Below are 6,875 nucleotides of genomic sequence, written 5' to 3'. Positions count from 1 at the left end.
TATCACAATCCTAATGCTCGAGACCGATATGTAAAAGTCAACAAAAGTCAACTTAACCCAAACTGACTTCCAAAATCTATGCATGTTTATTATATAACTTAAATATAGTCATTTTATATATTTAAATATATTTTTTAGATTTTATTAGAGTAAATAATACAAGTGATTTATTAGTAAATAAAAATTTATATTAAAATTTATATATGATAAAAATATACTTTATATATATATCAAGTAATAAAATTTATACAGTTCACTCAATATCATAAAAATATAGTGGTATGTATTATTAATGTAATTATATTATGTGTGGTAAAAATATCTTTGTATCACATATTTATTTGATAAATAATATTGATAATAATAATAATAATAATAATAATAATAATAATAATAATAATAAGTAAAAGTTGTATTATTTTATAATAATAATAATTATTATTATTATTCCACTAATAATAATAATAACAATATTTATTTACTAATGATGATATTAATAATAAAATAATAATTCTAATCATGATACTTTTAATAATAACAACACTGTTTAATATTAACTATTATAATAATATTTTATAAAAATAATAATTCTGTTCAAAATGATAATTTTTAATAATAATAATAATAATAATAATAACAATGATAATAATCATAATCATGATATTTTATAATAACAATGATATTTCTATTAAAAATAATAATTTTAATAAAAATGATAGTTTTAATACTAATGATCAACGTTGTAAAAGTCGCGAGTCGGGTACGCATCAGCCGAGACCTAAAAAGGACGCGTCGGCCGAGTCGGGAACGCATCGGGGACGCATCGGTCGTTAACCAACGTTGACTTTATTGATAATTTCTTAAATATATATTTATATATGTATAAAATAGTTGATTCTGTAACATAACTTTCTTAAATAAGAATTTGAAATTAAATACAATTAAACTTCAAACTTAATTAATGTTACCGAGTACGTAATCAGTAAGGACACAGAGAAAAGAGCGGCCCAAAAAATGAAAATGTACCCTAATTTTAAAACATATCACATCTTGACAAAAATTTGAATGATTTTGACCGTTTTTGACCGTCTTTGACCGTCTTTGATCGAACTTTTAGCTTTGACCGTCTTTTGAGTTGTTTTCAGAAAAAACGGGACGGAGAACCCAAAAAAACGACGCATCGGCCGACGCGTCGGCCAAGTCGACCGACTTTTACAACACTGCTAATGATACTTATAATAATAATAATACTGATAAGAATAATAAAAACGATATTTTTATCTAAATCAATATCTTACAATATTTTAATTTCATCATGATACTTATACTCATTATTTCATAATCGATTTGTTTAATAGCTTTTAGTCCTCTTTTATATCGTATTCATAATAATGATAATATTAGTAAACATAATAATTATATAATACGAATATTAGTTTTAATAATAATGATACTAATAATAATTATTATAATAATACTAATGATAATACTAATAATTATTATAATGATAATAATAATGATAATAATAATAATAATAATAATAATAATAATAATAATAATAATAATAATAATAATAATAATAATAATAATAATAATAATAATAATAATAATAATAATAATATTAATATTAATATTAACCTTAGTGATAATAATGACAGGATTAATAATAATTTTAATGATAATACTTATATTGATAACGATAACGATAACGATAACGATAATAATAATTATTAGATAATAATAATAATAATGACGATAACAATAACGACGATGGTAATAATAATAATAATAATAATAATAATAATAATAATAATAATAATAATAATAATAATAATAATAATAATAATAATAATAATAATAATAGTAATAATAATAATAATAATAATAATAATAATAATAATAATAATAATAATAATAATAATAATAATAATAATAATAATATTAATGATAGTTCAATTGACCATATGATATGGCCAAAATGGATGGTTGTATTTGTGCGGTGTCGTTAGGTCGCAACACGCCAGAATTAGCTACCACGAGAGATTAATGGTTTTATCATTTATATTTAGCTGGGGTTCCTAGCTATAACTCACCTACTTGTCTTCCTTTTAACGAGTAAGTGGTAAATATAACTCAGGTTCGAATTTTTGTATGTTTGCTCAGTAACGTGGGACAAAAGTGCCTATATAGTTAACCCTAGTGACGAGAGGTGATAGATTAAGATTAACTAAATAAAACAGTAATTAAACTTATAAAGATAGAGATAGATAGGTATGGAGAATAGAATTCTGAAGGGGAATTATCACAAGAGTTTAACTTCATCGGATAAACACTAAACCTCAATCAACAGGGCTATGAACCTAACTAATTTGTCACTAAGAGTTTAGGCTTTGAAGACTCTGGCTAAGACGGATATCCCTACTCCCAACGTTAACCTAAAAGGTTTAAACGACCTTATGGATAGAATCCTAGGTACATGAACAAAGTGGTATGCCCATAAAGGAAAGTTTCAGCTTTTCTTAATCCTAGTTGGTCTAACTAAAGTGATATTCCACCACTTAACACTATGCTATGCCTTAACATTAACATATGTGCAATCTTAGATATTCTAAGGTACTGCTAATTGGATTAGAGGTCACTCCTTTTGCGATCACTTATTCAACCCCGGATCATCTTACAACATCTCAAGAATGTTGCTTCTGACGCGAATCTTGCTTTTGAGCAAGCTAGTGTTCACTGAACTCTATGTTGCTAACTCTAATCACAACCTAAATGGGCATCTTAGCTTTGACGAATAAATAGCTATTCGTACGTAGGTACTATATCCCTATTGTAATGTTAAGCACACATAACTACTTACCTTGTATCCTAGGGTTGATCAGGTCCTAATACTAGGTTATAGCCACGTGAATAAGCAGAAAGGGTGATCCGTAAATTAAACTTCTAAACCATCAAGGTTTCAGCATAACAATATGATAAGTCTCAGATAAAGTATTCAACATATAATAAACATTCGTAACAGACAGATAAGCATGTAAGACGAAAGCAACTTAAGATAACAAGATAACTTTATTAAATTAAGGAAAGCGTTCACCATTTACAGACGAGATCTGGACCATTACAAGTGCTGACATCCTCTAGACCGCTCCTATTACAATCTTCGGCGTTCGCCTCCGGGTACTTAATTTCCCGCTCAGAGGTGAGAAGGCCTTGAAAGCTCTAGTGAGAGAAAGTGTATTGTAGTAAGAGAGTGAAGAGAGGTGTGTAGAAATTGGATGACAAAAAGCCTTTAAATAAGCACAAAATTTGCCTGCAAACGGCTGACCGGCCGTTTAGCAAGCCGTTTGCAGAGCCCGTTTGCTAAGGCAAGCCGTTTAATGAGGCCGTTTGATCTAAGTGTTTGGCACGCCGTTTGCCACACTGACAGGCCATTTGGCAGCCCGTTTGGCAAGACGTTTGGCTTGCTAATTCCCTGGATCGTAACTTGATTTCTTGTCTTTCACCATTTTCACTCTAGAATATTCGTTTTAGCTCCGTTTCTCTTGATTCTTTTTGCACCGTCTTCGTAATTACTTTATCAACAAATTTAATAGAAAAAGTGATTATTTTGCCGAAAAAGTTTTGAACTTTATACTTTTGGGTCTCAATATCGGGGGTAAAAACATGACTTTTTAGCTGATATCTAATATCCCACACTTAAACTTTGCTTGTCCTCAAGCAAACTTCCGAACTTTAAATAATGAGGACTTTTATTCGTAGTGATCAAGTGGTCTTTGTTTCGCAAGATGAAGGAGTGAAAACTTAGTTTTTATTCTTTTTGTTATTCTCAAACCTTTTTCCGCAAGCATGAGAGGAGGTTACATAACTGGGCTATCTCACTCGGGTCACTCATTTCACTAAAGTGTTTAGGGTGTCCTATAGTTCTAGGAAATGAAATCACTCTTAGCCAGTCATGCTTACATTCTTCGTCATAGGCTTGATCAAGACTCAAATCTCCATCACTTATTTGAGAGAATTTTCAGTTATCGACTCAGCTTGGATTGTGAAGAGATGGGGATTTGGAGGTTTCGAGGGTGCGAAGGTTTTGATAGATAGGAGTTTCTTTTTAAAAGATCGACTTTAGTGATCCTTTCAACTTTTTGTCCGGAATTTCACGGTGAGCATCCCTCTTTTTGACTGCCAGGAGTTTCTTTCCTCGAATCTTTTCTGGTTCTGCTCCCTTTTTCAGAACCTTTATTCATCAAATAATTTGTTTTTAAAGATAACAAGCATCTTTTGCTTTTCTCTTCGAGGTCTCCTTTCATTGGCGGTCTTCTTCGATAATTGGCTCGGATGCTCGCATTTTTTTCTAATGCGGTTTTGTAGATGGTTTCCCGAAAGGAATGATTTTGTCGGGATTTATTTCTTTGTTTATGAAGCGGATAGAATAGATAAGCAGAGGTAAATAGATTTGTGGAATGGAAACGAAGATGTGTAGTGGGGGATGTTTTTGTCTTCACAATTGGCTGAGGTTCTAACTTAGTCATCCTTGTCAAAATGTGTGATTCCAAAATGTAGATCAAGAGCATGTTCTGATTATGAGATGTTAACATCGGCGAGCTCAACGAAAGTATAGTGAAGCACTAAAAATGAGTGCTTCTAAGGCCTTATTTGGGGGTGCCTCACAACAATTACAATGGGTCAATTTGCGCCTTTAGTTATGCAATGCTCTTTTGGAAAGTTGGTTTGATTTTCGCAAAAAGTTTGTAACCTTGTTTTACCCTTTTGTCTATTTTGTAGCAAAAACTTTTTGATCTTTTATAGAATTGTATAATCCTTAGTGTTTTATATTTCAGAAAGTTTTAAATTTTCGTGAAAAATTTAGTTTTTCAACACTTGAGGATTTCACAAGAATCTTTATGTGAAACATTTGCTATCCCACACTTTAAAATAACATTGTCCTCAATGTTAAGGATACGACGTATCCTACACTTTAGGTTTTAAAAGAAGCGTTATGTTATTAAAAGTTTATGTTGGTGGGGTTGCCAATCCCACACTTAGTTTTTAAAGTGGTATAGTAGTTTGCGTATATTCTATTTGAAAAAGTGGTGAAGACGTAGTACTCCCCTATGGTTGCAAAGCGTGCGGTCGGATGGCGTGCCTATTTTGGGTTCTTCAATTCTTGTGCCAGCATCATCCTCGTTCAATGCGTCCTTGCTCCAAGTCGTGCTTCCATCTCGTACGGTCTCGATCGTCGTTTGTTTGTGATGTTTTATTCATGAAATTGTTATTCTAAATACCATACATACTAAAAACATAAAATAGTGATGCCCGAAATCGGGCGTACAAACATAAAGTAATAGAGTATCATAAGTAATTATCCAAATATTCCAGAAATAAGGTAAGTCATGGTTGAGGTGGAGGGTAAGGTAAGGAATACGATACGCTGGTGCGGGACTATCTCGCTGGTCGAAGGGCTGATTGCCCTTCATCAGTCATCCCCTCATCTGTATCGAATTGTTGTGCCAATTCCGCTGTGTTCATCCTAGAAGATACCCTGAACTGAATCTCATCTGACTGTGCGATCAGTCCTGTGAGCGATGATGTACTCGTATGAATCATAGGCCCAGTACGCCAATTCTGCCATTCTTGCAAATCGCTTCCCAAATGTGGGTTCATACCCATACTGTCTATACCCTGCGTGACTCCTTCAGTCATATAGTTGCTTGTAGCCTGATCCCATACGAAAGCCTGAGCATCGGCGGATGTATCTCTGTGAGTGTGCAAATGGGAGGTGTCAAACAGGTTGTCGAAAAAACCCGCTACCCCTATGCTCGGTTCCCTATGAGGAGATGGGATGACTGTATGATGCGTGTACTGATGCTGAGGAGGAGGAGATGGGGGTCATGTGTTCTGACAGCTCGGGCCTGCACCTCTGGGGTCCCCGTGGGCATGCATCACTGGATACTCATGAGTGTACGGTGGAACATTGAGATGTCTACCTAGGTAATGTGTGAAGTGCTCCAGGTTCTAAAAGATAGCGTGCTGGGCAAACCAACTCTCATGCCCAGGCAAGTCTCCCATGTGATAGTGGTACGGCGGAAAGCGCGGCCTATCCCCTTCTCCTACTGATGAGTGTCAGTGGGTGTCAGTGGGCCGTCCCTGTGTGGTGGGATCATCCTCATCCCGCGGTTCCTGAGAACCTCGCCGTCTCCTACCATCTCTCGTCCTTGTATCAGGCCTAAACCCTGTTACTCTCACCCCTGGCACTATCTGGTCTTCAGAATCCGGTATTGCCAGATTAGCTGCAATGATCAACTGTTCACCCTCAATACGAATGTATTCCCAAGTGTTGAATATCTTATAACCTATCTCTTGCGACTCAGCCCCAATATTATACCCAAACCTCTCGATACTCCCCAAAACATGCATCCGACGGAGGAGTTTAGTAATAACTGCTCCCAAAACTGGCACAACTGTCCTTGCTGAATTCTTTTCATTAGTAAATGCCTGGGCCAGGAGGTGCGCAACTTGCATATTCTTGTTGTGTATCATGCCGTGCATTAGGCGCATATCGTTAATGGTAATGGCACCACCATGTTGGGATTTTGGGTGAAGGGTATTAGTGATAAGGTGGTGAAGGATGCGTTGTACGGGGTTGATGAATTTCGAAGCCTTTTTTACTTGATCTCCACGGCTCATTATCGGAGGTATTCATGCCAGAAAGCTTGGAAGTCTATGTTGTTCAAGGTGGTGTAACCCCTCTTGAATAAATAACTGTTGAGCTGTGATGGTTTGTACAGTTCCAAATACCTTGCAAACCGTGTAAGAGATAGGTGGTACATCTGATTTTGGTGACGAAAGTGGATACACTCTTGATAATTGTAATCCTCTTG

Source organism: Rutidosis leptorrhynchoides, chromosome 11, assembly GCF_046630445.1.
Source record: "Rutidosis leptorrhynchoides isolate AG116_Rl617_1_P2 chromosome 11, CSIRO_AGI_Rlap_v1, whole genome shotgun sequence".
NCBI classification, from domain to species: domain Eukaryota; kingdom Viridiplantae; phylum Streptophyta; class Magnoliopsida; order Asterales; family Asteraceae; genus Rutidosis; species Rutidosis leptorrhynchoides.
Note: the sequence above shows the minus strand (reverse complement) of the source record.